We start from the raw sequence: 10,560 nt of genomic DNA on the forward strand, positions 1-10,560 counted from the left end.
TAGCTCTTGAAAACTCTAAGATAGCTTGCGATGCAAGATAACATATGCCCACTGGCAGCTGTCAGAAATAATAAAACAGTCTTTAGTGACTAAAGTACGAATTTTCTCATATTGAAGAAATTATTTATGCTGAATAATTCCACAAAATTTTTTAAAATCAATATCAATAACCCATGTACATCAAACAATTAAATCACACAGCTCTAATCAAGGGCAAAAAACAACTTTTGAAGCGTGTTTACAAAGTCTAGGGCAAAATAACTCAAAAAATGTTCATAAAAAATATCTCTTGTTAGAACTTGTCCGAGATCTTATCAATTCCAATGATCACACCAAGTTTCATCAAAATCGGTTGAAAGCTGTAGCTTCTATTGTGCTCACAAACAAATTTTTACGCGTTTTTCGTAAGTTAATGGCAATAACTCAAAAACATTTCATCGAAAATGCGTCAAGTTAGAACTTGTCTGAGATCTTATCAATTCCAATGATCACACCAAGTTTCACCAGAATCGGTTGAAAACTATAGCGTCAATCCTGCTCACAAACTATTTTTAACAAATTTCAACGCATTTTAACAAAGTCAAGGGCAATAACTCAAAAAACTTTCATCGAAAATGCGTCAAGTTAAAATTTGTCCGCGATCTTATCAATTCCAATGATCACACCAAGTTTCATCAGAATCGGTTGAAAACTGTAGCTTCAATCCTGCTCACGAACTATTTTTAACAAATATTGACGCGTTTTTACAAAGTCAAGGGCAATAACTCAAAAACTATTTATTCATCAAAAATGCGTCAAATTGGAACCTGTCCAAGATCTTATCAATTCCAATGATCACACCAAGTTTCATCAAAATCGGTTGAAAACTGTAGCATCAATCCTGCTCACAAACTATTTTTAACAAATTTCAACACGTTTTAACAAAGTCAAGGGCAATAACTCAAAAACCGTTCATCAAAAATGCGTCAAGGTAGAACTTGTCCGAGATCTTATCAATTCCAATGATCTCACCAAGTTTCATCAGAATCGGTTGAAAACTGTAGCTTCAATCCTGCTCACGAACAATTTTTAACAAATTTCAAGGCGTTCTAAGTCAAGGGCAATATCTCAAAAACCGTTCATCGAAAATATGTCAAATTCGAACTTGACCGAGTTCTTATCAATCTAAAGCATCTCACCAAGTTTTTTCAAAATCAGAAAACTGTAGTCTCTATAGTGCTCACAAGAAATGTTGACCGACAGACCGACGGACAGGGGCGACAACAATATACGACCACATATTCATGTGGGCGTATAAAAAGGCAAATATTCAATCTTCAGCGTGGAACTGAATAATAAAACCAAGTTTTGTCAAAATCCAGCTAGAATCATGCATTTTAGTGTTTAAGAGCTAAATTTGAAAGCATTTTCAAGAACAAGGGCAATAACTCATACTAAATATTTTTCAGTTCTTCTGATTTTCAATAGGGATCATTCTTGGGTGATTACGAACATTCACACCAAGTTTCATAAAAATCTGTAAAGAATTGAGTGATTACGAGCTAAAAATTGAACGCGTTTTCAATAGCAAAGGTAATAACTCATACTAATTTTTCGATAGGGTTTATCCTTGGGTGATAATTAACACTAATGCCAAGTTTCGTCATAATCCGTCAAAAATTGTCCCTTCTAGAGTGTTTACAAGCTAAAAATTTAACGCGTTTTCAAGAACAAGGGCAATAACTTATACTAAATATTTTTAAATTCCTTCTGATTCTTTATAGGGTTCATCCTTGGGTGATTACAAACACTCACACCAAATTTCGTCAAAATCCCTAAAGAATTGTGACTTCAAGAGTGTTCATGAGCTAAAAATTGAACGCGTTTTCAAGAACAAGGGCAATAAATGTTTATCGATTTTTCTGATTTTCAATAAGGTTCATCCTTGGGTGATTACGAACACTCATACCAAGTTTTGTAAAAATCTGTCAAGAATTGTGTCTTGGAGAGTGTTTAAGAGCAATTGCGGACGTGCGGACATGGGTGACGGCAATACACGCACAATAAAAAAACAAACCTGCATCCACTTGTTGATTTCTCAACTTGAAAGTCAGTACTGGAGAGATCCAGGCTAAAACTACTGGATGTCCTGTAATACATAAACAAATTAAATTAATTCAAGGAATGACTATCCAAAAGTCATTACACCCACACTGTAGTAAAATTCAGGGCAGAATCAATCTTTACAAAAGGCATCATTCAACCAATCAAACTCATCAGTATCAAATCCTTAGCCTCCATCTTGTTTGCAAACCAATTTTACTGTATTTTGACTAAGGAGAAAGGAGAAACATAGATGAACATATTTCATCTATTTTCAGCTAATAAGATATATTACAAAGAAGTTCAACTTACTCAGCAGCATTTCTGCCTTCTGAACAACTTGATGAAGTAAAGTCATTAGAAATCCCTGAAGACTTCTTTGTGCTAACTTTTTCTTCATCTTCTTCTTCCATTTCAAAGACTGAAAAATTCAACAACATCACACACATGAACATGAAAATCTCAAATTAATTTTGTTAGAACATAACTGATCAAAATCAAAACACACACACAAGCTATCAGCATGCATTTGTGTACTTTTCCGGAATTTCAAAAAAATTTTGGGGGCAATAACTCAATACTCAATATTTTTAGATCCTTTTGATTTTCAATAGGGTTCATCTTTGGGTGATAACCAACACTCAAGCCACATTTCGTTAAAATCTGTCAAGAATTGTGCCTTCTAGAGTGTTTACAAGCTAAAATTTGAACGTGTTTTCAAGAACAAGGGCGATAACTCATACTAAATATTTTTCAATTTTTCTCTTTTTCAATACTGTTTATCCATGGGTGATAACCAACACTCATGACAAGTTTCGTCAAAATCCGTCAAGAATTGTGCCTTCTAGAGTGTTTACGAACTAAAAATTGAACCGTTTTCAAGAACAAGGGCAATAATATTCAACCTTCAGTCATACGCTTCTTTTGAACTCTTTAGGGTGATACTGAATAATATTGAGTATGAGTTATTGCCCTAGTTCTTAAAAACATGTTCAATCTTTAGCTCGTGAAAACTCTAGAAGACAAATATTCAATCTTCAGCGCAACAATGAATAATAAAACCAAGTTTTGTCAAAATTCGACAAGAATCATGCCTTCTAGAGTTTTTATGAGCTACACAAATTGAACGAGTTTTCAAGATCAAGGGCAATAACTCAAACAAAATACTTTTCGATTTTTCTGATTTCCTTGGGTGACTCAAGCCAAAACTTGTTAAAATCCGTCAAGAATTGTGCCTTCTAGAGTGTTAACAAGCTAAAAATTGAACGCCTTTTCAAGAATAAGGGCAATAACTCAATACTCAATATTTTTAGATTCTTTTGATTTTCAATAGGGTTCATCCTTTGGTGATAACCAACACTCAAGCCACATTTCGTTAAAATCTGTCAAGAATTGTGCCTTCTAGAAATTTGTTTTCAAGAACAAGGGCGATAACTCATACTAAATATTTTTCAATTTTTCTCTTTTTCAATACGGTTTATCCATGGGTGATAACCAACTCTCTTGACAAGTTTCGTCAAAGTCCGTCAAGAATTGTGCCTTCAAGAATGTTTACGAACTAAAAATTGAACGCGTTTTCAAGAACAAGGGCAATAACTAATACTAAATATTTTTCAATTTTTCTGATTTTCGATAGGGTTTATCCTTGGGTGATAACAAACACTCACACCAAGTTTCGTCAAAATCCATCAAGAATTGTGCCTTCTAGAGTGTTTACAAGCTAAAATTGAACGCATTTTCAAGAACAAGGGCAATAACTTATACTAAATATTTTTCAATTTTTCGGATTTTTGATAGGGTTTATCCTCGGGCGATTACGAACACTCATACCAAGTTTCATCCAAATCCGTCATGAATTGCGCCTCCTAGAGTGTTTACAAGCGTTTCAAGAACAAGGGCAATAACTCATAGTAAATATTTTTCGATTCGTCTGATTTTCAATAGGGTTCATCCTTGGGTGATAACAAACAACCATACCAAGTTTCGTCAAAATCAGTCAAGAATTGTGCCTTGTAGAGTGTTTACGAGCAATTGTGGACGGACACACGAACGGATGGACGGATATGGGTGACGGCAATATACGCCCCCCATTTCATGTGGGCGTATAAAAACAAGGGCAATATCTCAGGAAAATAGAAAATTCAATAGGGTTCATCCGATAAAAAAAACTCACACTCACTCCCTTACGAACACTCATGCCAAGTTTTGTCAAAATCTGTCAAGAATTGTGCCTTCTAGAGTGTTTACGAGCTAAAAACTGAACGCGTTTTCAAGAACAAAGGTAATAACTCATACTAAATATTTGTCGATTCTTCTGATTTTCAATAGGGTTCATCCTTGGGTGATAACAAACACTCATGCCAAGTTTTGTTAAAATCCGTCAAGAATTGTGTCTTGTAGTGTTTACGAGCAATTGTGGACGGAGGGACGGATATGGGTGACATAAAAAGTATGTTGGTTTAAAAAAATGTGTACCGGTATGTGAAAGTTTTGCTAACATCTTTTGGCACACAAGATATAATCGATTTAGTAAAAGTTATTTAAAATGGAAAGACATTCCCGGTCAATTTATATCATTGCAATGGCGAGTTTTTCGTTAAAAGCTAAAATTTTATTAGAAGATGCCATTGTTTACGATAATTTTTGATTGTCGTAAAATGTAATCAAAACTAAAACTAACGCCATATTCAATTAATTAAGCGTAGGTTTAATATAACAAGTGGTTGCCTAGTAAGATACGCCTACTTCCCTGATACATTTTCAGTAATTCAAGCGTGGTCACCAATCTGCGTCAAGACAAACCAAAAATCTAATTTGTGCAAACTATTGTTTGTTTAAACAAATTTGGTGTGTGTTTATTAAGTCAAGGCCAACTCCTAAACTGTTTATCTGATTGTTACCAGTTGAGTACATTGTATACAAGATTAAAAGAAGATGAATGGATCAATCTCTGTTAAACTTGGCATCTGTAGACAATTTTAATACGAAGAAACTAATGTTGATCTTTTTTTATTTAAATTTTATTTTGAAGGTGACCACGGAAATTATAAAATTTCCCTGGATCAAACTAAGTGGAATTTTCTTAACAGATTGACATTATTCTCTTCCTCGTTGAACTTTGTAATAAGACCCAAGATCTTCAACTTCACAAAAGCTTACATAAATTCCTGTGATTATCTTTTATTCATATTTTGTTTAAATACGGGGTCATGAGAATTATCTGCATTCTGGACCCAAAAGGAAAACATTTATTAACCGGTGTGTTGAGCAACAGTTCAAATAACCTAAAAAATTAACCAAGTCGTTTTATCATCATCCTACCCATTCAGTAATCCTTGGTATCCTTGAATCTAACTCAGTAATGAATGGAGTATTTCTTTTTGGGCAAGATTTGTCAACTGTGATAGTAATATTGCAATCTAAATATAGTCCATGATTTTTTCTCGAACACTTTAACATCCTTAAAGGAATAGTCAGCTTGTTATGAATGATGATTAAAGTTGCCTTTGCTTATTTTTCTGGGTCAAATCAAGCTTATTGTTTGATTAATTGATGTTTCTAATGAATAATTCAAGTATTCTTGTGTGCTAAGATTGTGTGAGGATATAGAAAAGCTTGGGGATCAAATTTACTGAAATCCGATTGAAAAAGCTAAAAATAGATTCCTTGTTTCCTCACTGACTAAAACAGATTGTGATAATCTAGCCACATTTTAGTATAAAAACAAATTAGCCAAACCATGTTAAAAAGACATGTAATTAAATACACTGTGTATTTAAAATTTTTCCAAATCATTAGAACACCTCTGCTTTCGATTTATATAAGTATTAGCCGTCCAATAATGGAATATATATATAAATAAATGAAAAAAAGGGAACCAAACTTTAAATAAAACATTTGACCGGCTTTGTAGTTCTTTACCTCTAAGTTTTACTAAAATATCAGATTCCAATCCATGAATGGCCGTCAAATTCCCTTTTTAACGCCTCATCGTATATAGAGGATAATGAAATTACAACATCTTAAGCGTGTAATGAGAAGAAAAACTCTTGCAAGTTTTATAATTGACTAAGATATTAAGTATGATATTAGATCAAATCTTTGGAACAATATCACTCTATTTTCCTTTTTCAGAAATAAGCTAAGACCTACACGATCATTTTTACGGAAAGAGTAAATAGCAGTGTGTTGTTTGACTATGAAGTCACAAGTCTTAAATGTTTATATCATTTGTGTGTATAGAAGAAAACACAACTGGTCGTAGACACCATTGGTTAAATCAACTCTCTATGACTGATTATTTGATGTCTCTATTAAATAATATTACATGACAGCCTTTCGCAATTCTACGACATGATCTCTCATATTTTTATATGGCTGCAAATGACGTCAAGTCATTCAATATTGCGGGTAAAAAATTTAAATATTATTATTTTTTCATAAAACCAACTATTCCTTTAACTGTCCAAATAAATCATGTCATGTAATCATATCATTGAGGATTAATGCTGCCTCACATTGCTTTCTATTGTTGAAGCATTTTTTTTATTAGTACAGCAGATTTTTAATTATTGATGCGAAAATGCTTTTTAACATCAGGGTGATATTAGGAAGAAAAATCAACTTCTAAATTCCAGGGTGATCATCTGATGCATAGAAAGGTGTAAACATGTATCCATGGAAAGTATATTTGATATTGTTCTGACTGAAAACCCTTACTCTTTGAGGCCAAATGCCCCATTTTTTACCTCGAACTAAAGAAGTATTAAATGTAGTGGCTAAGCATTTCATAAAGTTTGCTGATGGAAGTCAACAGCATCTCACCATCCAATATCATTATTATAGAATAAGTGTTCAATTTATTATACACTAACAAATTATCTATGTGTTGGGCTCACTCAAACATATATTGTGCACAATAAAGGTCATGCAGAAACTCTGTAATTTTCCTTACTGTCCAGTGGCGTAACCTATATTTGTGCATATAAGGAATCAACACCGAATTGCCTTAGATTTAAAAAACAGCAATTGTCTTAGAAATTTCCTCAGATATTCTATAAAATAATTAAGATTGGTTTGTTTTGATTTTCCTTATGAATCCCCCACTTTGACCCATATTTCATGAGCAACCAACTCGGCAACAGCGGCAGAATGTGTCACCTATTTTCGTGTACAATGTTTGATCTATAAATAAGTTGAGAAAAACACTTTGTATGATAACCAGTTGTATAATTAACTTCTCTTAGTATTCATCTTTAATAATATTTCATTATAACTAATGACAATTCCTTGAAAGATGTATAATATAAGAAAAAGAATTTTAAATCACTCTTACTTTTTACTAATCTAATTTTATCAAAGTCATTGCAACTACATAAAAATATGGCCCACATTGTGTTCCATAGAATTTTTCTTCTGACACAGAGTCCGCTAGTTTGTAATATTTGGTAATAACTGAAATCCGCCATTTTGTTTATGTCAAAGTATACATTAATACATTTTACCTTGTTTGAAACTACTGGATTCATAGTGCTAGCTGACAGTGTGCAGACAAGCCATGTTTATCAAAACAAGCAAATGCAGAGGTCACGTGGTCGGACATGTAAATTATTAATCATTTCCAGAGATGCACGAAAAATTGGTTAGCACGAAATTAGGTTACTTGACTGCCCTTTCTGAAACAATTATTGTCTGTCACTTTAGTCTTTACACAAATATGTAAAATAAAAAACATTCAGTTGCTTTCCTTTCATCCCCGTCGCCAGGAATGAATTAGTAACTCATTTCTGATTTTTTGATTTAGTACAAAGACACTGTATTTTTTTTATCGTGTACAAAGAATCAATCTCTGCTAAACTGAAGAAGGTTTTGCTGGGGCTTAATTCTCACTGGCTGGGGCACGGGCCCCACCCTAACAGGGCTGTGTCCTTTGGTATTGATTTTCCCTTTGCAGTAGAATTGTCAAGTAAATCGGTGATAATTTAAAATACGTCCTACTCCCACTTCTCTCACTTATTTTCAAATTGTTGCAAAATTGGTAGAAAAATGTGATTAATAAAACATGTCTTGTCTTATAGATCTTATTATACTTAAAACTAATAGACCTAGATCTAAAACTAGGCTGAACAACATTTTTTGTAAAATACTGAAAATCAAACAACTTACCTAATTAATTGAAATTCTTATTATCAACATCATGTTAAAATCGTATTACATAAAATGGCAGATATTGTTATTTATTGATTTTCTGTTTTTATTTCTCACTACAGGTAAAATAATGTTCTTCCAGACACAATAATAAAACACGGGCTGCGTGAGAACACGCACTTGCAGATAGTTCTAAGATTGATGGAATCCACGTTTACCTGGGTTATGAATCATTCATATTCTTAATAGATTTGAGAAATACTTTCAGTAAAAAAAAATTTTGTTTGTTGGAACGGGTGAAATATGAACAATAACGACACTACCCTTGTCTCGGGTCTCGTCACGACACTCGGATTGACATGAACGAGTAGTCCACATTATCCAGAATATACAAGTTCATATTAAAATGTCCCTTGTGTACCTCACTGGAGCGATCCGCTTTGCAAACAGGGTGGGGGACACATCAATTTGGGCATTTGGGGTACCCAGATATTGCCAGATTGATGTATATCACGATTATCGATTATATTTATTTATATATTTATTATTGAACTGAATGTTGCTAGGAGAGGCAACAAGGCTAAGTTCATCCTGAACTTTACATATTAGGCTGTTGAGATATCTTTCATCGTTTTTGATAACAATATTTATAATACTAAAATAGTATATAAAATTATTAATAGCCAAGTAGCCTACATATGTTTATCAATAAATGGAGACCATAGAAATTTTCTGTGTTATCCTAAAGAATACACAAAAAGTAGGGTAATCGTCACAGCGTCAATCAATCCCACGATGCCGACCATAAAACTTTGATAGAGAAAAGTCTCCTTTTGAATTTATTCTCTCCCCTACCAAAAATTAAAAACCAGCTTGTGCACATAAACTATAAGCCCAGTTTTAATGATTTTTATATCTACGAAATATATAATAAATGAGTTTTGAAAGATAAGACCTTACCTGGAAAAACTTGTAGGCCTACTTTTGAAGAAATCTCGGGCATCTTCACGTTATAGAAACATAAAGCTGCGGTAATATTAGACAGAAAAAACAGAACAGATTGTGGCATGTGGACGACAATAAAACAAATCATTCTGAAAAATAAATATTTTCAGGATAGACAGCTAAATGACCTTTTAGACATTATTTAAGTATAGCGACCCACCAAAATGTTCCTGGGTTAATTATGAATTAATCACTGCCGAACTGCTCAATTGCCGGGGATTGATTAATTTGCACCGTCGTGTTCCATCAGATTGGTTTTCGTTTTGATTGGCTTGTATAGGTTTCAAAATTTGCTGTCGTCAATTCGCGGCGACCAGCTACGACCGCCCCACCCGGATACAAAATCCGAATCCAAGCACCAATTCACTTAAAATTATGTTACGGCATAGAACTGACATAGTTACATCAAAGTTCTATGATTTCGGGGAATAAATTAGTCATCTGCCTAATCTCTTTCCAGATTAAAAACGCAATTCGCATACAATATCTTAAATGACCAAATATGTTTTGGAGGTTGTCCTTACTTTACTGAAAGATAATCTATCACATATCTATTTCAGTTACTGCTTTTAAATTGAGACGTAGGCCTAAGCCTTTTTCTGGCCCTTATCTCAACCATTTCCAAAATGACATATTTGTCGTATAAATCTTTTACTTACATTGAGTTTCATATTTGAGAGTAAATCCTAATCACTTTTAGCATAAGAGCTAGAACACCGAAATTTTGTCGGAATGAATCTTATACTGCGTTCTTAATGACAAGCATCGTAGGCTAGAGTATATAAAATCGTGATGTAAGGATATTGGAGGGATGCTTTGTGAGTGGTTAATATTTACAATATTTGTCTAATCTGTTGTTAAAATACGAACTAAGATCTTCAATTAGAAATGAGGTCGATAACACAATGTATTGTATGATTTTTTTAATAATGAAATATTTTGTCTACCAATAAAATACGATTCCATTTATATCTTACAAATGCCACTCTACTAAGCAATTTCATTTTACACACGCAGGCACATAAAGGTTCATTTCAGCATGGGATCTTATTAGTGTGATTCTTATGATAACGTTACTTTTGTATTCTCAGATATATCCCTTTTGGGGTAATCGAGAAATCACATCACCATGCAGGTCACTGAAAAACGACTCTCAAACTATTTTGCAATAATTTCTAAGCAAGCTAATTAGGCCAATCAAGTAATTAACTTTAAGAAATATGCATTTGAGAGAAGTGCACTTAATTTTTCATGATTCTTGGCATTTTAAAATATTCATTTATTATTTTCCTGTTTCTTCTTATTATTATTATCTGAGATTGCCCG

This window comes from Lottia gigantea (assembly GCF_000327385.1).
Source record: "Lottia gigantea unplaced genomic scaffold LOTGIsca_50, whole genome shotgun sequence".
NCBI lineage: Eukaryota > Metazoa > Mollusca > Gastropoda > Lottiidae > Lottia > Lottia gigantea.